Genomic DNA, 23,721 nt, shown 5'->3' with positions numbered 1-23,721 from the left:
TTGTTCCAATATCTGGGCCTTGCAAATTATGAACAAGATTTGCTGTAGTTTGAGTCAATAAATCAAAATGGTTATAGTGCCTCAGCCAGGAAATCCCTTGCTGCACAAAGGAGTGATGGGATGGAGGGGCAGGAATCTGTCCAGTTATTTTGAGAGCCCAGATGCAGAGAGGCTGAGTAACTTATATATGTTCTCCCTGTGACCGGGGTATCCGTGGCTCTCTGTGGCCCATACATGGGGTGAATGCAGGGCACAGTCTCGTAGCTCACAGTGTACAAATGGAACAGAACACCTGATATTTAACCTTTAATAACAACCCCAGGTCCTATCAAAGGGCAAATTTGTGTCTCTTGTTAGTACCACAGAGCTTCCAGCACTTTGTGGCTGTTGAGTCTTTAAAATAATGCTTAAATGACCTTGAATAGCAGGATCACCGCTATGTGGTACACCTTCTGCTCTCAAGAGGCACGACTGCTCAGAGTCTCTCCTGAGCTAGTAATCTCTTCTAGTGATAACTGGAAAATCTTTTTGTTTTTCCTTTTAACTGCAGAAAATTCCATCTTTTCACGTATCCAAAAGAGGAAGAACTCAAAGCAGAACCTTTTTTTCTCAAAAAAAAGTTATTATTTTATTATGGAAAACCTGAAATTCTCCACGAGAGATAGATATTTTTAGAGAAAAATGTTCTTATAACTCATTTTTCTGTCGAAAAAAAATATGTTGGTTTAGCTGCACATTGTTGATCAGCAGTAATCTTCATGTCTGTCTCTATCCTGCCTCTGCACTGGAACAATGCTTTCCAGGGTATATTTACTACTTTGTATACCTGAAGAGATTAGAGGATTTACAAAACTAGCAATAAGCCTCTTAAATTGGTTCTTAACAGATTTACCATTAGATCCTTTGGGAGCTGGGTCCACACATTTGGCCATCCTGGTGTATAATATGGCAGTAAAACACAGCAGTAAAAACCCGCCCCTTAAAAATACAGGATGTTTCAAAAAGATGGACCCAATTTCAAAGATACAGTGATTTAAAATTGGGTCCAACTTTTTGAAATGCCCTGTAGTTACAGCCCAGGACTGTTTTAAAAGTAGCAGCCATTGGAGCATTTTCCTGCAGTGCAAACCTTTACCTAATCACATATTAAACATAGCCCATCTTTCAGCCTTCTGAACTGCAAAGAACACTCTAACATTTGTGTCAAGTCTCCATAAATCAAGATAATTGTGTAGCAGATAGGACCCAGGAGTCAGGTCATGTATTTGACATGACACAGGGCTTCTGAGAGGTGTTCATGGTGACACTTAGAAACAAACTAATGTCACCCAAAGGGTCTCTTCTTCTGGAAAATAACAGCACCATGGCAAGAGCCCTGACTCAAAATCTCACTTTTTACTCTGCTCTGGGCTAATAAAACAAAAAAAAATTAAGAAAACCAAGTTTTTCCTCATCACCATTGTCAGAGGACTGTTCTGAACCAAAAGGGCTTGGTGAAAAGGCAGGGGATGTGAACAACAGAATAAGAAAATCTTCAAAGCAAAGACTAAGACAGCCTTGCAAGTAAGAGAGGCCTCAGAGCAGCTCTTATCTTTGGTGGTCTGAGCTGAGGGTCCTTCCCATTGCTCTTCTTTCAGGGCTTGCTCTGCCAGTGTAGCTCTGCTTGGTGTTGTCTCTCTGAAGATGCCGCTCAGATTCAACACAAGACCAAACCAGCCCAGGAGCTGCAGTGGGCTCCATCATGGAGACCTGCATGGTCTGGATGAGGAGGCAGGGTCAATTCCTTCCTACTGACTCCTCGGCACAAGAAAAGAGCCTCATTCCACCTATTTCCTTCTGCATAGGACTACTAATCTGTCTCAGATTTTAGTAGTGGAGGTTATGTGTATGTATATATATATGTATATATATGTATACATATATTCAGCACAACTCTTGTACTGAATATGTACAGAAATACATCATTCTAATCACATTACTATATTCCCACTTATAATGTAGTAAGAACAGCTGATTTAGCATCGTCTCCAAACTTAATTTTTACCTCCAAGAACCAAAGTTTCATGCTGGAACTGTGGATGCCAAAAATGCCGATGAAGCCAGCTCTTTCTTTTTCCTGTGACAGTGCAGACCTTTGTTTCTCTGAGTGTCACTATGTGCTTAAAACCACTGCATTCTTTACATACTGCTAGTTGGCAAATCCATATTTAGTGGGGCCAAGAGTTGTTTCTTAAGATGTACAGTTATTGTTAGGCTGTTTAATGCCAACATAAGTACCTAAATAAGAATGTCATCAAAGAAAGTCATGGCAAAGTAAGGTCCTGTTTGTTGTAGTTAGGATTCTTTTTCTGGTGTTGAAATCTGAGTTTAAAAGCCTTACTTTATATGTTTGTTTTGAAAACATTAGCCTGTGTAGTTCTATGATGCCCTTTTATATATTTGTATGACTGCCTTCAGAGATCTGCCTGTTTCACTGTACAGTCTTTTTACATCTACAGTGTTCACTTAAAAACACAACAACAAATGATGAGTAACTTAAGAGTGTTTCAAATGATGTGACTCTGCACTAGGAATGAATGAAAGGTTGAATCAGCAGACATTAAAGAGTCACTGGAATGTAATAATCTACTCAACAATATTTATTCTGCTATGTATGAAAGGGGGTAGGAGTGACTAAGTCCTTGCAGGTCTTTGGTCCTGCCCCAAAGACTTTGTCAGGTATTCATTACTTCACAGACTGAAACCCAAGTGAGAACCCTGTATTTTGGCTGTAAATATTTTTGCTAGCTTATTTTCCTCTGTCATCCAATTAATAGCTTCTTAATTCCATGCAAAGTAGAACAACTTCAGAAACTGAGAATACATATAGCAAGTGACAGTACAGTGACAATACATGTACTGCCCTTAGGCAGTACAAGAAAGTGAATTTTGATTTTTCCCATTCTGTGTTGTGCCATTGATCCATACCAGTAGCCACAGGGTACCAGTTCTCTGGCCCATTTCTTTTTAAGGCTAGTCTTGTACGTTTAATGTCCTAAGCATACTGTGAGAAAACCTACTACGTTGAGTGCTGGATGCATGACTGGTAAGAGAGTGACTACTTTGTAGACATAGAAACAATTCAGGCTTAGGAGGCAAGACGAGATGCTTAGTGATGCCAAGACAGAGGTGCTTTTGGTGTTGGAAACCTCAGTGCCTAGAAACTAAAGATGTATCTAGAAAGAGTGGGCTGCTGAGTGAAGTTCTGGATTTGTCTGACAGGACTAAATGTCTAAACTTGTGCCAGGGCCAGTGGAGAGAAACAGATGCTTGAAGTCTAAGCACAGATGTTGCTCCTCAGATGTGCATTTTCTTCCCATGGGCTACAGAGGGAATGCAGGTGATGGGGCAGAGGTAACATCCATACTTTCAATAATTACACCTGCTGCTGGACCTTGGTCCTTTTTTGCTCTACAAGACTGAAGTCAAACTTCTGGACCTCAGCTTGAAACACCTAATCCAATTTATACTTTCTACACTGCTTCATTTAGTTCTTGTCTTCTTCAATTTCTCCCATTTTTGGCCTTAGAAGCTGTTTTTTTTTTCTGGAAGGAAATCTCAGTGTTCATGCACTTATGATAGATGTTTCTCTAGAAATATCCACAAAGAAGCAGATCAAGCATTTTGCAAGCCCTCCAGAAAAGTGCAAGCAACAAAGACAGCCACAAGCCCCCTTGTGTATTAATTTTCAAAGATCACTTCTGTTGTGAATTCTTGTCGTTTTTAGCCATTTTCACTCTCATTTACAAAGAAGCATTAACTCACAGTCTCAGAGGAACAGAGCCAGTTACCTTAATCCAAAAAATGAAACCTGCTGACTACAGCAATACACGCAAAGTTTAACAACAAATCCTCCTCCTTGGTGAAAACTAACTGGCAGCAAAATACATTTTAAGAATCTTCTCCAGAAACTGCCGAAGTGAGAAGAACAGGGAAAATGTGGTGGCATAGGAGTACTTGAGGGCAAAACTAAAAAAACCCAAAGCTCATTTAACCACTTTTTTCCAGTTTGTCTAGTTATAATACTGCTGTTACTTACTGGTTTAGGCTATGCAAATGTTGTTTTGGAAGCCAGCGTTGTTATTCACAGCTACTTTAGTAGAAAGCACTGATCTCACACAGTCTGGGGATTGGATGTCTAATCCAATCCTAAATTACTCAAAGCTCTAAGTCACCCATGAATTGCAGCACTAATATTTCAGAAACCACACAGGACAAGCCTTTTTCAGTTTCCTTTAACCTTCAATTCTATAATGAATATTAATACAAAAAGAGCTAGAATCTGGTTACTTCCCTGATCTGTGTGAAGATCCTGGAAAATTACAGCAACTCAGGGAAAGTTTCAGGGTTTACTGAATTGAAACAGGAGCGCATATCAGGAGCCCTTGTGAATATTTGAAGGCTATTTGTTCAGATAACAGTTTTTTTTTTTACCTGCTTGTTGGCCCATTCCTTGCTTAGTGAGACTGAGTACAGCACCCTAAAGTGGTGCTGATTTATGTCCAGAAGGAATCAGGTTGGACACATCTCACTTGTTCGATGGACTAGGCAGGTGGGTGATGGCACTTGACAAAGCCGTTGAAAGCTCAGTTAGAAGCACATGGTGTCTGTAGGTGTCAGATCTCACCATCTGAGCCAGCTTTGCCCCAGGCACTAACTGGAAGGGAGACATGTAGGAAACATCACGTACTTCGAGATGTGATATGGCCAGGAAGCAGTAATTGACCCAAAGTAAGCCTAGCACTGTCTGCAAGGCACTGCTCAGGATAATTCAGAATTAAAAGGCGTGATCAAAGTAGTTGCAGCTCAAGCTAAATAAAAAGGAAATAAATGCTAAGAACCTTTCTGACAATGCAGCAGTTTTGTGTTTGCACAGGAGCTGAATGGAGAAATAGTGAGCAAGAAAGGATTGCACTGTAGTGTATACACAATTTGTCACTTAAAGTTAGCTGTGATGTCTCACTGAGGATGATATAAAGTCAGATCCATGTCTTCAGTGGGAGTTCAGGTGCAACCTTGATGAGGCTTTAATTTCCTTTTGTTTTGGTAAAATAAATTGATAAGGTTCTGCTCTGCTGCATAGGGCTGGACTGCAAAATTGAGGGCATAAATTAGAAGACCTGCATTGATATGCTTGGCTACTGCAATATTTATGTGAAATAAAAAAACCTCAAAAGAGGTTACAGGAGTTAAATGGCTGCCTTCTAATGAACTCAAGTGGTACCTGGTGCCAGCGGTCCTTAGACTGTTTTAATAACCTCAGTGTCATTATTTAACAGAGGATGAAATCCAGGATTCTTTGCCTTGCTGCTTGGGCAGCACATAAAAATCAGTGTAGGAACAGTTGTTCTTATAAAAGAAACTGAAATAATATTACATGGATAAGTATTATAATATGGAAAGAATGCCAAGAAAAGCACAGAATGGCATAGCTTAATATTGTGAAGAGCCAATGAAGAGGAAAAAATTTAAAAGCAAAGTGCTTAAAAAAAAAAAAGAAATAAAGACTTCCCTCACAAAGAAAAACTATCGAAGAAATGAGTCATCTAGGGACCAGGAAGGAGTTTGGGAAACAGATGTTCCTATATCTAGGACAGATGTTTTATCACAGAATCACAGAATGTTAAGGATTGGAAGGGACCTCGAAAGATCATCTAGTCCAATCCTCCTGCCGGAGCAGGAACACCCAGATGAGGTTACATAGGAAGGTGTCCAGGCGGGTTTTGAATGTCTCCAGAGAAGGAGACTCCACAACCTCCTTGGGCAGCCTGTTCCAGTTTTCTGTCACCCTCACTGTGAAGAAGTTTCTTCTCAAATTTAAGTGGAACCTCCTGTGTTCCAGTTTGCACTCATTACGCCTTGTCTTACCATTGGTTGTCACTGAGAAGAGCCTGGCTCCATCCTCATGAACACTCACCCTTTATATATTTATAAACATTAAAGAGGTCACCCCTCAGTCTCCTCTTCTCCAAACTAAAGAGCCCCAGCTCCTTCAGCCTTTCCTCATAAGGGAGATGCTCCACTCCCTGCCCAACTCTCCAGCCTGTCCAGGTCTCTGGATGGCAGCACAGCCTCTGGCGTGTCAGCCACCCCTCCCAGCTTGGTGTCATCAGCAAACTTGCTGACAGTGCACTCTATTCCCTCATCCAAGTCATTGATGAATATATTGAACAATACTGGCCCCAGTACTGACCCTTGAGGCACTCCACTAGATACAGGCCTCCAACCAGACTCTGCCCCATTGACCACAACTCTCTGGCTTCTTTCCTTCAGCCAGTTTGCAGTCCACCTCACTACCCGATCATCCAGTCCACACTTCCTCAGTTTAGTCATGAGGATGCTGTGGGAGACGGTGTCAAATGCTTTACTGAAGTCAAAGCAGACCACATCCACTGCTCTGCCATCATCTATCCACCTCGTTATGTCTTCATAGAAGGCTATGAGGTTGGTCAAGCATGACTTCCCCTTGGTGAAGCCATGTTGACTGCCCCTAATGACCCTCTTATCCTTGACATGCCTTGAGATGGCAGCAAGGATAAGGTGTTCCATCACTTTCCCAGGGATGGAGATGAGGCTGACCAGTCTATAGCTACCCGGGTCCTCCTTCTTGCCCTTTTTGAAGACTGGAGTGACATTTGCTTTCCTCCAGTCCTCAGGCACCTCTCCCATTTCCCACAACTTAGCAAAGATGATGGAGAGTGGCCTAGCAATAACTTCGGCCAGCTCCCTCAGCACCTGTGGGTGCATCCCATCTGGACCCATGGATTTATGGATGTCCAGATTGCTTAATTGCTCCTTAACCCAGTCCTCATCAACCAAAGCAGACTCCTCCATTGTCCTGACTTCCTCTGGGGCCTCAGGGGTACGGGGCTCCTCAGGACAGCCTCCAGCAAAGTAGACAATGACTATCATAACAACACTTTGATAGCATTTGCAACAAGAACCTACTGTAATTGAAAATTGTTGCCTTATTTCACAAGAGGAAAGGAGAGGGAAAAAAAAGCACCAAGTTTCAAACAGACAGACAAAAATTTTCCCACTATTGCATTATAGCGATTATGTCTCTTGAAAGGGCACAGAACAGCAAAAATCTTGCTCAGTGGAAATATAGGGTAAGCACTTGTAAACTAGGATAATGAGGCTTTCAAAAGGTTAGGTGGGAGGTGAAAAGCCAGCCTGAGATTAAATAGGGTAGTGATAATACTCATAGGCTGTGTTCCTGAAAGATTGAATGATAGGTGCTTGTTACCTATGAAATAACTTCAGTGGGAATGAGGATAAGGAAAGGGTGTTGCTCTGAGTAAGGCAGACAGCATCATTTCTGTCCCAGACATTTGAAATCAGTGGAAAGACCGTAATCTTTGAATCTGGCCCAGCTGCTTAAAAGTTTGGGTAGATGTCTGTGAATGTGATAGAAAAGGGAGAAATGTCATCATCTTTGATTAGGCTTTGCTTGTTCTTGCTGCCTGTTCACAAGGCAGATTTAATATTCATAAAAATCAAAGTGTGTGTGTAGGCATTGGTTCTCACCTCTCCTTTTAGCTCCTAGAAATCTAATGCAACAAAAAAGGTAGAGGCCTTTAATTAGCCTTACTTTAATCAGGAAAGCATATTTATACTTGGAAGAAAATGTACATTTTAACAAGTAGATTCCCTTGAGAGCTTCATTTGCTCCCAGGATAACTTCTTATCACAAACCTCTGAACATTTTGGCAGGACAAATTCTACCTCACCCACAAAGTCAAACAGGAGATTGCTTTCTTCTCAGACAGTGTATCTTGGAGAAAAGTTTTTATTATAAGAAAGAAGGACAATTGGTTGCCAGATTCTGTTACTAGGTCAGCATCTCTGCTATCTTCAAACAGAGAGTTTCGAAGTTTGGGTGCAACTGAAAAGGAAGGCTCAGAAGAGCCTTTAAAAGATTTTAAAATAATTTAATACAAAACTTGCATTTATGTTTGCATATGATAGAATATATTTTATTTCAGACTACCATGTTAAAACTAGTTGAATAAAGACAGAGTTTGCTTTATTTTTCTGGTAGCAAAAACAACAGCCATAAAAACAGCAGTACAGATGACTTTTAAAGCTTCTTTTCTAGATGCTTATTTTTTCAGTGTCCATTCTTGTAACAAGAGACTGCATTTATCTGTAAATATAACCTTGGGACACTTTACATTTCAGTGGCAAGGCTCAGTCACGGGTTGTCTCTTACCTTTTTTGAAGTCAGGAGAGCCTTTTCTTTTGTGCTTGTTTGTCAATTACCAGGCAAAATGCTTGCAACTATCAGTTCCAGGCAGTTAGTTTTTCTGAGGATAACAGAGTCTTTAGCAATACCTTTTGGCAATGGACATCAGCATCCCTCCCAAAACAGGCAATCCCCTATTATTCTTCTTTCTCAAAGCCTGGCATGCCAAAGTGAGAACTGACCTGGACTGAACCTCAGCCATAGGGTGTAGTTGAGCAGAAGTTCTCCACTCTGTACAGTTGGCACTAAGGTCTGAAGAATCCCTTATTTCTCATGTGACATTTTTCCTATTATGCAATAGGAAATGAAAATACACATTTGAGTTTTGTCCTCTGTGGCTTTGACCTTTTTCTAACCTGGAGGCTAGTGGAGGATCATCCCTGAAAGCTTTCTTCTTCATGTGTGGGTAGGTGTGAGCACAGAGGAACTGAATGTGTAGAGATCAGCGTTGGTCCCCAGACATGACGATCAAGACCAACAGACTCAAACTAGCCAATGGTTTTAAGGCAAAGATAGTAATTTACTGCTAAAATAGTCCAGCAGCAGATCACGTCTCCAGTTGGGGTTATCATGGGCTTTCTAATGAATTTCATAGGGTCTCCAAGCATTTATCTTATTCAACTTTGACAATTGGATCTCTTTTCCAGGAAGCAGCACTCCAGATTTACATCTAACTAACACAAGGTAGAATATGGCATCTTAATTTTGCAGCATACCTTCCATTGGATGACCTATAAAATATTGAGTAAAAACAAATGTATTATTCCACAAGACCTTCAGAAATTTCCTATTAATGAAATATCCTTTCCCATTGAGACACTAGATTAAATGTACATATCAGAAGATCTTCATACCCCTTGGCTGTTACAATGTGATGGTTCATTAGACAGAGTAGAGGAACAGGAAGCTATTGTTGAACAGAATAATTAGACACTTATTAAAACCTAGAGTCTGAACACATAATATTTTTACCTAGAAAATCAGTATCCTCTGTAAACAGTTAATAATTTCTGGGAGCTCTCTGGAAGTTTCTTGGAAGTGACCAATGTTATATAATTCCTATTAGTGACTACTTTTTTATGCTCATAGACCAAAATGTAGTGAGACTGGAGGAAGAAAGCTATTCATTCAAACTTGTCAGCACATCACTCTAAATGAATTACTCTCCCCAGCTTACCACAATTTTCTGTTGGTAGAATAGAAAACTTTGTGGAAGATGAAGGTCAATTCAGGCTTTGCTACCACAAATATACATCTCCTAGCTGATTCATGTTTGGTGCAAAATGAACCAGTTAGTCAACAGTAACAGAAAACAAGAGTTGAAGTATTCTATGTTTTGCAACAAGTCCACATCTTCAGAACATGGCTTACATTAGTCTAACAATCAAGAACAAATTTTTTTCATCTGGAAATTGCTTTTGCATTTTACTTCTTATTAAGAAAAAAAAAAAAGAGAAAATAAAAAAGCCAGTCCTCTGATCTGGTCTGAGAAACAGTTTGCCCAAGAAATAAGACCCTTAAGCAAAGAAGCAAAGTCATGGAGATGTATGCTAGCCTCCAAAGCAAGTACTTATCTTGTTTATACTGATGAGAATTCACAGTGATCTCTTGGGTCATTCAGAAATAAGAGAAAAACTTGGCATAAATAAGAAAAGGTTGTCATGCCCCTGGGCTACTAACTCACATGGGCTCTGATCTGGGTCCATGTGAACAGGAGGGAGGGCTGAAATCCTGCACCACTGAAGTCAGTGGCAAAATTCCCACTGAATTAATTGAGTCAGGATCTCTCCTCAAGGTTCTAATACGAAGTCAATTAAGTAAGTGGAAAACCTCCCCAAAGGAAAGACTATACGTTTCTATGTATTTGCATCTCTGATCTTGTTTATTTGGCTTTCCCAGTGATCAGATTACTCCCATATTAATAAAAAGTACTTATGGACTTCTTTGTGGGACAGGGACTTTGGTAAGGTTTGCAGCATAGGTGCCAGGTACTGATAAAAGTATTGATGACGTGTGAGAAGACACGGGCTTGGAAACTGAAATACTCCAGTCCATTTGCAAGCTACTATCCAGGCATTGTTGTGGTTCATTATTTTGCCTCCATTGATCAACAGCTGCATTTGAAAACTAACATGACTTAATGAACTTTGGTTTATCCTGTTATTGATAGATGCTGTTAATGACCCCATAATTTAAACATAATATTCATATTTTTTTATTTGAAGAATTCTTTTGACTGTGAAAATATTTCCCTCAGTACAAGGCCAATGAAAAACTAAGCCATAAGCCATTTCATAAATCAGAAACAAGCTGGGGGAGGTTTGTGTGTTTAATTGAGGAAGAAGAGTATTTATAAAAAAATAAACAAATCTTTCCTCTGCCTATCAGGAAGGATGGAGCATATTTTTAAGTAATAAATCCACAGTATGTATCCACCAAAGGGACTCTATAACAAGGTGGTGTAATAAACATTTTTTGACAGAAGTCAGAAAGGTTACCAGAAGTTTGTGCGACTTAAGAATTTGGATAACAAGATTTAATTTTTACAGGATAAACTAGATATTGGCTGAGAAGAGGTAAGCATGTGCACAGGATTGTAAGGAAATGGAAAATCAATAATATTAGAAAAGGGGTTACTTTGGAAAAGAAGTAGGGATCCTACAGTGTAGAAAGAAAAGCTGTGGAGGTGCAACAGACCATGGACTAAAGAGTGGGAGTATTCCAAACCAGTAGGTTGTAGAGGAAAGAAGTAAATCCAAGGTTATGTCAATGACTGAATTAAAAATAAATATTATATTGGTCCCACTGGCCAGTGGCAGAAAGCTTGTATCATATTAATCTGATTGAAAAATCTTTGGAAGCTATCAGATATAACAGCTGTCCTTAATTCAGGATAAACATAAGAAGCAAGTATACTCTTTAGGGAATTCGATAGCTGCAATGACGGTAAGCATCATCTAAACCTAAAGTATATGCAAGGCTAATCAGTAATACAAGCTGGCTGGAGGGTTTTTCACTCTGAATTGCATGTAAACATAAAGGACAGGTTATGGCTTCTGTAGACTGATGAAGATGTTAGTAGACAAGCCAAAAAATACAAAGATGCTAACAAAAAATTATCTGAAAGCCAAGGGCATAACAAAGCTGAGTACTGGGATTATAATCATGAGAAGAAGCCTAGTGAAAGTCTTCTGTGTGGTAGCTAAATAATGCTTGGATCCAGGAATAAAGAAATGTAATATTTTTTTCACAGACAGGTGGCCTACCAAAAGAGATGCTGGACCTTCCAGTTCATCCACTCTTACACCAGAAACAACCTGAAGAGTCTCACAAAATAGTCTAATGCTCGGGTCCCAAGGGGTAACAGCTGGTGAGCTGGACAAACTGAAGGAAACATGGCAAAATGGCTTCATGGATCTCTCAGAAATTCCCACTTTCTTCTGATGCCTGCATATGTAGGAGCTACATGCCATGAGAAAACCCCATTGGCCCTTGACCCAAGGACACATGTGTTAAGCAGCACTGGCTATGGGTTGTGCACACATCATCAGAAGGACCACAGTCAGTTCCCTGGTCTTATGAAGATGGGGAATCATCTGGATTTTCTGTCATGTCAAATCCGGCCTCTAAACATGCCCTGGCCTGGAGAAACTCAGAGCCGTAGGAGCTGTCTCTGCATCAGCATTGTCATGTTTAGCGAAACCCCTGCCAGCCTGAGCTTTCTGTTTTCCTGGTCAAAAATTGAGTTACGTGAGACTTAGGCTTGGGCCAAGACACTGGTACATCTTGATTTTGTTCTTTTCTGTGGCTTTTACATTCAAGAAGTAAGTCAAAATCAAACCCCCAAAATAGAAGGCTTTTGGCTTAAACCACAGACCTTCCAGCACAGCAGGATATTCATTAGTTCACTTCTCTATTAAAATGCTCAGCAAACAAGGCTAACTAGACACTTGAATAATATATTCATCTTATATAAAAGGAGATGGCTGTTTTCTGCTAGAGATTTTCTACTTTCTGGATGTCTACACTGTCATATAATTTAGCTTCCCCTGCCTCTCCACACACATGCTAACTCTTTTCTCTTGGAGGGAGCCAACTGGTTTCATCTGGGATAAAACACAGATTTGTTTCTTGGAGTAGCTCTTTTCAAGAATTCCTCCCTACAGGATGTATGGACTAGATGACTCAGGTTTACTCCAGTAGCCCTAGGACCTTTCATAGTCCCACAGTGCCACCCGTACTCTCATCTCCTGTTCCACACAGGTTTCCTGGGCCTCATACTAAAATGTACTTCTCAGGTGGGCTCTTATAATTTCAGGCACTTGGAACTGGCTCTCCACAGTGATGCATTAGCAGCATTATCTCAGACACCCACGTGGAGACCTTGGCTGCAGGTGGACACGGCCCACTTGTCCTGGAGGCACCGAAGTGGAGCAGCCTGCATGCCAACCAAATCTACCTGGCTTGGCCTGGAGACCCACCATGAGCTCTGGGCACTGCTAGGTTGCTTTATTCTCTCTCTGGTCTCTGCTCTCGCTCCAGTGCCCTCTCACTCTATTTTGAACTCTCAGGTCTCACACCACTTCCCTTTTCTTCATCCTTCATCACCTGTCATTAGCACTTTGCATTCTTCTAGGTTTTCACTCATTCCAGATTCACAGTTTGGCTAGGACTAGGCTAGTGCCTGGTCATAGAATCACAGAACGTTAGGGATTGGAAGGGACCTCGAAAGATCATCTAGTCCTATCCTCCCGCCGGAGCAGGAACACCCAGATGAGGTTACACAGGAAGGTGTCCAGGCGGGTTTTGGATGTCTCCAGAGAAGGAGACTCCACAACCTCCCTGGGCAGCCTGTTCCAGTGTTCTGTTACCCTCACTGAGAAGAAGTTTCTTCTCACATTTAAGTGGAACCTCCTGTGTTCCAGTTTGTACTCATTGCCCCTTGTCCTATCATTGGTTGTCACCGAGAAGAGCCTGGCTCCATCTTCGTGACACTCACCCTTTACGTATTTATAAACATTAAAGAGGTCACCCCTCAGTCTCCTCTTCTCCAAACTAAAGAGACCCAGCTCCCTCAGCCTTTCCTCATAAGGGAGATGCTCCACTCCCTTCATCATCTTTGTGGCCCTGCGCTGGACTCTCTCCAGCAGTTCCCTGTCCTTCTTGAACTGAGGGGCCCAGAACTGGACACAATATTCCAGATGCGGTCTCACCAGGGCAGAGTAGAGGGGCAGGAGAACCTCTTTCGACCTACTAGCCACCCCCCTTCTAATACACCCCAGGCACCATTGGCCTTCTTGGCCACAAAGGCACAGTGCTGGCTCATGGTCATCCTGCTGTCCACCAGGACCCTCAGGTCCCTTTCCCCTACACTGCGCTCTAACAGGCCATTCCCCAACTTATACTGGAAACTGGGGTTGTTTCTGCCCAGATGAAAGACTCTACACTTGCCCTTGTTGTATTTAATTGAATTTTTCCCCGTCCAACTCTCCAGCCTGTCCGCGTCCTTAAGGAGAATGTCAGAAGAGCTACATTGCCTGGCTTGTAGGGGAGCACTGCTTTCTTGGGTAGATGTCATACCATGTAGAGATAATCTTATCAAACTTACTGCCTTTGTTGTTGTTTTGTAACTTGTGACATGTTACTTGTGTTTTTCTGATACATTCAAGACAATCTTTGAATAATTTTCCATGAAAATGTCCTGCTGGAAGATCCCAATTCTTGACATCAACACTATATTCCTCCTTGGGTAGGAGGAACTGACTCCTCTGGAATTGCACGAGGGTTGTGACAAAACAGACAAGACCCAGCTTCTATTGGGAAACTACTGGTGTGTAAAATGAACAGGAAAACTGTCTTCCCCTAAATTAGCAAAGAAATATGACCTAAAGGACACACTGTTTTCTTAGACCCTGAGCAACCTTGGCCCTCTGGGTGATTAGGTCACTGAACTTTTACAAATCAAGCTTATTCAAAATCCTGAGCTAGTTTGTGAAACTGGAGATTTCTAAACACTCCAGTGCACTCAGGGGTGTACTCGCCACACAGTTGTTTTCAGTTTGCCTATTCAGAGGATTATGGTTCTATAATGAACAGATGAACAGCCACTTAAGAATGGTTATATCTTGGCATACTTCTAAAATCAGGAGTCACCAGGAACAGAGAATGGCCACAGAAATCCACATTTTAATTTGTATATCACTTCTTTGTACATCTTACTAAAGAACATGGAAAATTGCTGCTGAAAATGTTAAGTCATGTCTGTGAATTTATTAGGAATCCTAAGTTTTGAACATACATACTCAAATATTTATGATTTCAATTGAGCCTTCAGGTGCAAACTTTTTCACCAGGACTGTGGGTGCAACACCAATTAACATGAAGTGCTATTGCTTTCCTGATCATGTGAGGCTGTGCTGATGTAAATTGGTTAAGAACTTAGCATATTAACCGCTAGACTTCGTGGCTTTCTTGTGCAGCTTCAAAACTACCATGAACATACTGGGCATCACTACCATGGAAATGCTGATAGCTGCATGTTTGGGATTTTGATGAGTACTTATGAAAAATAGTGTTAGAGAAGAGACCACAAAGCTAGCAATTAAGATGGTATTACAGAAAAACCCAGGAAGAATTGAATACAGTCAAAAGGAAATCTCAGTGAAACTGGGAGTATGTGCCTGTAATTGCATAAATAGGAAGAGAATAATGTTTAAACCTTTTTGTTTATCATCATGAAGCCTTTGCATAATTCTATCATGTCAAGAGTAAATGCTCACTCTCTGTCCAAGACAACAGCATAAGCTCAGTTTGTATGATAAACACAAAATGGTAGTGTAAGTGAGCCAGAAAGACCTTTTGCATGTTGGAGATATGCTGTAGAAGACCACCCACAAAATCTATGAGTGCGGTCCATCCAAAAGATGGTTCAGTGCTGCTTCTGTGACTCTTACTCCTGAAAAAATTAAAATTTGGAAGACATGCAGATGATCAGTATCACTAAATGTGTTGTTTCAGAGAGCAGCATCTTGTGATTATTTAATTTCCTGGCCCTTTTCAGTGGTCCTGTGGAGTCTTCTCCCATTCAAACTTTTTTTCCTACCATCTTGCATCCCTGAGTGTGGCCCTTCAAACCTGGAGAAGTCAAGCTTGCAGCTCTACCACAGTTATTTTGTAATCACCAGCAACGCTCTTTTCCAGTTGGTAAAAATGCGTTATGTAGGGCCTAAGGCTGAGAAAATGGCGTCTTCTCACACTATATCCTTTTTCTTTCATCCATGCTAAATCCATTTTCACCTTCTCAGGAGGATTTCTTCCTGGCTCTCAGCGCAGGAGGATGTGGTATTCCCTTTGCCTTCCTTCAATGTTTATTATTGCTGAGACATGCCATTTTTATTCCTGATGAATATTATATTTAATGTTGTTTAATAAAATCTGGAACCTAGTTATTTGTAGATTCTACACACAAAGTTTCTCCAAAACTTCCACCTGAAATAGATTAACCACAGGAGAAAGATGGTTTGCAATGTAAAAGTAGGAACAGGCATTTTGTCATCATTACTAACAAACAGAAATCTGTCTGGGCAACCACTGGAATTTTAAATATGGGTCATCCCAGCTTCCTTTCCATACTAAATCCTATGAGAACTCTTGCATTTCAAATGCAATATCACCAGTAGAGTACGTCAGCAATTCTGCTTTAAGACATTTTCTTTACTCTTTCATTAAGACTAGATCTGGCTGAGGAAATGTCTGTAGCCTTTCATGAACTGCTAAACTATTAAAGCTTCATCTAAATAGGGGAGAATGAAATGCAAACAACTGTAAATAGAGGTGAACAGGAAATTCTTTTTCCAACTATTAAGAATGCATCTACTTCTTGCTAACATTAGGCTGTGCCAAAATAAAATTATTAAAAGTGTTTGCATTTGGGGCTGGCTGCAAAATGCTACTAATCTTAGGCCAGTGGCTCTAAATGAACGTGGCTGAAAGAGCCAGGAGCTGCTTAGGAAAACACAGCACATTCTGCTTCCTCCTTTATCATCATCAACTTTTTTGAATGAAGTCATCACCTTGCATAATATTTCTGCATCTGTCCCCTCATTTTTCCCAACACTATCCTCAGGGACCGTGTACTAACTGCTACAGTTAGTGACATCTAAACATACATTTTCTGAATAATAATTTGAAGAAGATCAACACCTGTGTAAGCAACTAGAGGAAAATAAAAGGCAGATTTGGTGCATAGGATTCAAAATTAAAATAAAATGCAATTTTAAAACTTTTTTTTTTAACAGAGCCAGGAATTTTTTCCTATGTGCAGCATAAACTGATCTGCTATTGAATTAAACTGCCTTTTACATGTAGAAGGATACTGCAGAATCCTGGAAGCTAATTTTGGAGCCATTCTGTGGCACCATCACTTTTTTCAGGCAGCAATTACTCAACAGTAATAGTTTCCCCCTGCTTCTACCAGATGACTGTTAATGCTCAGGATCAAGAAATGGTTGACAATACTCCATTAAGAAACAGTGAGGAACATTAGTTTCATTTCACCTTAAATTACTACGAATCAGCACACCTTTAAGGGCATCACAGATATGGCTTCATATTTTCTATGCATTTGATATGTTCACAGTTACAAGTATCTGTCCATTTGCAAAACCTTGAGAACACGTACACCTCCAGCAATGAAGGTTCGCACACTTACGGCCATGTACCAGCCAGACTTGTACTCTGCATTTTTGGTATGAAGTATGCAAATAATCTCATATGTATGTGAAAATCAAGGCTTTACTTATCTGGGTCCTCTGCTGCTTGTTGCATAGTCTGCACTCAGAATATAGTATATTTCCTCAGATCATTTTATGATGTGAAATACTTTAGCTTGCCTGTTTATATAAACATCTTGCTCTTTACTTTTCCCCTGGTCCAAGGCTGCAGTAGGAGCTGACTCTTCACATTCAAAGGTCCTACACAGCCTGAAACATCACCTAATTATATGATTTATGTAATATTTCATGTGGCTATGAGTGAATGATGTGGTGAAGAAAAATCTCAAGTCCTGTGACCAATAATGGGGTCTATTACCCTTAAATGAGCAGACTTGTACTGACAGTCCCAAGCAGTTATGAGCAGTGGCTGTAGGTAGCAAGGTGGGGTTGCTTTGGGCTCTGGGGCAGCATAGCTGACAGTCAGACAAGCTAGCCAGCTGTGCAGAGAGCTGTGCCAGTTATCTCCTCCCTTCTCCCTGACACCTTTGGCTTTGAGGCTATCTTGCTGCAAGGGAGGTTTTTCACTCTGGGACTGGGCTACTAGCACAGCAGCCTTTCCTTGTTCCCAAGGTGGGGCCAGTTACATATATTATATAACAAACTGGAGACTTGTCTAGTGTTTCATAGTTTCCACAGCTCCAGATGAGTAGAAGCCCAACTGGTAGTCCCTGCTAGCTGACAACATGATTGTGGATCAGTCTGCTGCTTGATGACAAGGAAAGGAAGAAAATGACTGAAAACACCTCCAAAATTGCATGTGGCCTGAGCTCTGAAATGATATTCTCTAGCTAAAACCTTAGAATAAATAATCCCATGGCTTTTGTTCTTTTTTATCGAATGAGATTTTCCCACTATGCTAACATGATTTAATTTTATTTTGCTTGGCAGCGAGTAGATGGTCTTTAATATGTTAATGTTATTAATAGTGCTTGGCACTCAGCTAACTCCTTCTATCAGACTCTCATGGCCCTTGGTGAATGAAAATCTGAAATATTTCCCTGGAGTGGCAGGCATTAGCTCAGTGCTGCACAGAGACGCTGCGTGGGATCTGAGAACATAACCATGATCACTGATTCCCATAACTTACAGATAGATTGCAAATTAGATTACATGTTCATGCAAAAGAGAAGAAGTGGGAATGCCCTTTATATCCGTGTCTGCACAGTGGTCAGTGCATGGTGGATAATGATTTACTGCTTATTTGGCATTGTATTTGTTGTGGTTTAACCCCAGCCAACAACTAAGCACCACACAGCCATTCGCTCACTCTGTCCTGGTGGGATGGGGGAGAGAATTGGAAGGATAAAACTGAGAAAACTTGTGCATTGAAATAAAGAGTGTTTAATAGGTAAAGCAAAAGCTGCACACACAAGCAAAGCAAAACAAGGGATTAATTCACTGCTTCCCATGGGCAGGCCATCTCCAGGACAGCAGGGCTCTATCACATGTAATGGTTACTCGGGAAGACAAATGCCGTCACTCAAAATGTCCCCCCACTTCCTTTTTCCCTCCCTCCCATCTTTTATACCGAGCATGACATCATATGGTATGGAACATCCTTTGGCAGGTTTGGGTCAGCTGTCCTGGCTGTGTCCCCTCCCAGGTTATTGTGCACCTGGCACAGTGTGAGAAGCTGAAAACTCCTCCACCACTTGGCAGCAACTAAAACATCAGTGCGTTATCAACATTATTCTAATTTTAAATACAAACCACAGCACTATACCAGCCACTAGGAAGAAAAATAACTCTATCCTGGTTGAAACCAGGACAATATCCTTCATCTGGCATGAGAAGGGGGAAAGAGGTGAGAAGCAGATATGACACCTCGTAATTCAGCATATGACACTATTTTCTTGCCTGAAAATCATGCTCCAGCCTTAAAACCAAGGCCCTCCCTATTCCCAGAGAACATACTTCTGTCATGTACAAATAACTGTTTAAATCCTTCTAGCTAGGTCAAGAGGACACATGGGCACATGGAAAATTTACCACATGCCACCTGATCACAGTGACTCTGCATGCGTCTCTTGGTCACGTTGACTGTGAGATCCTGTGGCTCGCTTCTGGAAGTAAGCAGACTTGGATCATTTTGCGCCTCTGGGGCTTCAAAAGCTGCACTCCAGTCACTAAGGCAGGTAACATAATGAGATGAGCTGGGAGCATAAGACTGATGTTGCTGCTGGTAGTTTGAGTTAAATGTAATGTGATTTTTTTATTATAACACCACTTTTTAATAAAAACTATAATCATACTTGGCCATTTTCACCAAATAAATATACTCCAAAGAGGAGTTAGAATAATCTTTTACCTGTGTGGCCATCTGCCTATTCATTGCATTAAGCTCTTCCTAGGTTTGATATTATCAAAAACTGTGACAAAGCTTCAGGTCCATATATGTCTGTACTTTATGCAAGCTCACGGCTATAACCATGTCTCTTCCATGGCTTGTTTAAAATGAGCCACTTTTCTTAATCTGTTTCTAAATGTACAAGTGTCCACACTGAGTAAATAGCAGTGTAATTACAACAGACACATGCATTTTGTGTTGCTGTCGTCACAGCATTTCCTCTCAAGGGCTTTGATGCAGAAGTTATTGAGCCAGACAAACACTCGATCACACCCTCGGCAAACAGGTTGACACTTGCACAGAAGGGCTGTATGTGGATGTGGCTGAGGAATTAAATTTAGCCGCTGGATCTGCCCAGTGATTTGACAATAGCTTGTTTTTTCTAGGAATCAAATCTGGTTAATTAATGAATGATTTAGAAAGATGACTAGTGAGATTCATACCACAAGATGGCTTCAAGATAGATATTTTATGTACCTAGGGTCTAAATAAAACTATATGTTTTTTAATGGAAGCATAAAAAGACACAGCTATTTTAAACACCTGTTCTAGGAACTGGAGAATGTTTCAGTCCTTTCCATAAAGCACCTTCATTTTTTAGTTGCACCTGCAAAACAGCATCTTTAACCAGAACATCTTGTGTGTGAGGTCCTCAAATAGCCAGCCCTAAAAACTTGACCAAAGGCTGCAGTGAAGTGGCATTTTAGCATATGTTTGGCACACCATCTTGCTTATGTCTTGTCAGCTGAGAAGGAAAAAGAATATCACAAAGCTTTTGAATTCATCACAAGTTAGCAAAAAGTTGCAGATATCTTTAGGTGTCTCCAATGTGGATATTACAGCCCTGTGTGCCTAGGGCTGCAATCAGTGCAAATCCAGTCAGCTGAGCTGATAGAGTTCAGACTGTGATTCAGGTTCACCAAATACTGACAACTAATTTAAGAAAAGATGAATCGCACCAAGAATTCCGTTGACTTCACCAACTAACTCTGCACTGACAGCAAGGGGAGGGCAGGATGACTTGCACGTAAGCAGGTGCCTGGTTATAGTCAGAAGAATCCGACCACTAGAGTATGATTAATAGTTTTGATCTTCAGGTCAATATTTATTGAATTATTGTTGTTAGACATCAGTATTACTGCTCTAAATTATTCATTGTGAAAATACAGAAATAAGGCTCCTAATATTTTAGAGACTTAAATAAATTTTTATATTAAATACAAATTCTCTATTTAGATTCACAGAAATAAAGGCTTTTCAGTTTTAATGTTTACTGGAAACTGAAAATTATTTGCCGTTATAAATATTCTACCCCACCCCACCCAAAAAATAAAAACCCTAAACCAACCCACAACAAAAAACCAACTAGCAGTTTTTCTCTGATTCTGTCCTGTTCTTCTAGGGTTTGGTTCATGACACTCAAAGGCATAGGGACTGTATTACACTAATCACCAATGAAATATGACTGAGACATGACTATAGTCCATTATTTTCCAAAGTTGTTTTTGAGATTTCATCCAAGGTTTCTCTGTGTGGTCTATTTATTCATAAAACTTAAGGGGAGGTTGTGGGAAAACATCTCGAAGTGGAAAAAGGATAGTTAGAAAAGTAAGAGTGCGTGATGGTGTCTGAAAATATTTTTTTTCCCTTATGGTCAGTAATTTCTTGTTCATCTCAAAGGCTGATCTCTCAAAGAATCCTCTGTGCTTGTGTCACTGGAATGTTTGGGGATCAGGACAGTCATCTGGCTTTGTTCCAGCAAAGTTGCCTTGATGGAAACTACAAAAACAGTGCTGACCTTGGTTTTTCTTTTTAATTATTATTTCATAAATAGGGATCTCTTTCGTTCCTCACATAAACGTGAAGTGATGTAACTGAAGAGACTTGAAGACAATTAAGAAAATGTAAAGTTAAACAAAAGGTTATATTGTTCGTTTGCTTAGAGAAAAGACACGGTTATGGACTTTTCTTTGTTCCTCTGGGATGGTTATAAATGCAGCTGATGCCTTAGTATTTTATGTCTTCTCATTACTTCCCTTTAACTCTAGTTAAAAAGCCAGTTATAGCTTTCATAGTCATTTCACGCAAATGCTTCTTATTAACTTGTAATTTTAATGTGAACCGTTTTCTTTTTATTTGAAATTAAAAGTGCAGTATTTTGGCATAGATAATCTTTCTAACTACTTCATTAAATTGATAGTAACATTTCTATAATGGGGTATATTATTGTTCAAAGAAGAACTTTATGGGCCATTTTGGTGTCACAGTCTAGGAGAATCAAGTGTATAAACTTGAACAATCAAACACCTATAAGACAAAACCCCAAGTAGACAGTGATCTTTGCTAATAGCACCCATGCCTTACACAGATGTAATGAGATATTGCAGCATTTCCTCATTATTTGAGAGTAAAATAATAACATCATTCACTGGAAACAATGCAAAAGTAATGCCTTTGTTTTGTTAATTCGTGTCTGTAAAATCGCTGCAACGAACACAACAAGGTGGCCAGATGTTGCTAATAAGGCTGTGATGTTTAATGTAAAGCTAGTAGCAATATGTTAATGTGCATTGTCATTCTTGCACACCTTATCTGACAATTTTAACATTGTCTGGAAAAACAGGCAGAAGTAATTTACTTTCCAGTCCTGTCAAAATTTCTGTATGTGCAGTACAGAGGCTGAATGTCACCATCATTTCTACACGGGGTAATCTTGAGCCTGACCCAAGGTGTATTGAGAATTGCTGATTTTTAAAAAATATTTTAATGGGATATGAGTGAGATTTCTTGTTTAGGGAAAAACCATGAAACTACTTTTGTAACCCAGGTGGTATTAAAAATACAGAAGCGGATTTCTGGTGTCTATCCTGGTGCCTACATAGAAGAAGCCAGAAAATTATTTCATGTATTAGGATAAGGCAGTAGTTAGGCATGGACTAGTAAAATTCTGATTTCATAACATAGCCCCACAGCAAAGTTTTTATGGAATAGCAGGTGAAAAGCTTGCTTGACCAGACCATGTAAACATATGTTTACAATTGAAGTGTATTAATGGTTTTACTGACTGGTGAAGTGTGTCTTCAGTTTCAGCAGAAGGAAAGAAGTAGAAATATATGGTCTTTGGGCCAGATCTAGCAACTATTTCATTTCTTGTGGCTGGTGGCCACTGATTGTCTCATGCTGTCACGGGACAACAGTACTGTGTGTGCTCATGTGTAACCTGTCAAAGGTGGGGAAAGGTTTTGCTGTTTCTCTGCAGAGAGACAGACTCTTCACAGATGATGTGCCAGGTGGATTTCTTTGAAGACACAGAGCAAGTGAGTTTTTTTCCTAGGGATGTTCTTTCTCTATTGTAAGACTTAAAAAACCATTATGTACAGGATGGGAGACAAAAAACAATTATGAAATAACTGTATGTAAAAGGGCAAAACACGAGCTCTATGCCTTCACATTCAGATCACATGAAGTGCTGTGGAAGGATCAGGAAAATACTTGTCGATAGCTGTATATTATTGCCTATGTGTGATTGAATAAAATAAATGACCTGGATAAAAGGTCCATAAACTTGCTAAGCTGCAGTTTTTGTCACTAGATGGCAGAAAAAGATGAGTTATCTTGTATGTTTAAACTATTTTTTAACATATTAATTGGATGAACTAAGTCTGTGTATTGTATCTGACCAGAAACAATGCAAAACCTGCTTAATAAACTCTGCCTTGCTATATTTAAAAAAACCACATCTAACATCCTGTTGGTAACATGGAATTATGGTGCCCTCTTCTAAACCTGCTTCCCAGTTATGGTCATTAAAGCTAAAACAAAACTGTAGATCCTCTAATGTAAAAAGCAGCAGACAACAGAGGAAGGATATTTAATTGCTATGTGTGGGAAAGCCCACTCCTTCTATTTACTTTGCTGGTTATTATTGACATTGGGTAACTGAAGGGCCAGTGATTCCTCCCTTGCACATCCAGACACCCTGCTGAGTTCAATGGGAACACGAAGTGTGGAAGATTGGGGCTCTATCCAAAGCACCTTCAAGTCAAGGGGAAGATTCCCATTGACTTCACCAGGGTTGGGATTAGTTCTAGCAAGGAGCGGTCCTTTGAACAATAAGCATTTATCACTGAGTAGCCAGCACAGGGTGCTGGGGGGTTTGCAAAGCATTAAACAAATAAATGACACACATTCCATTTCTCATTTGCCCCAGGGTTACACACACGTGCCGTACTTGGAAAATATCAGAGCTTTCCCTGGGAGGCCAACCACACAGACTGAGAAAGCCAAATGAGATAATCTCTGCTTATCATTCC

The sequence above is a fragment of the Caloenas nicobarica genome, chromosome 2, assembly GCF_036013445.1.
Source record: "Caloenas nicobarica isolate bCalNic1 chromosome 2, bCalNic1.hap1, whole genome shotgun sequence".
NCBI classification, from domain to species: Eukaryota; Metazoa; Chordata; class Aves; order Columbiformes; family Columbidae; genus Caloenas; species Caloenas nicobarica.
Note: the sequence above shows the minus strand (reverse complement) of the source record.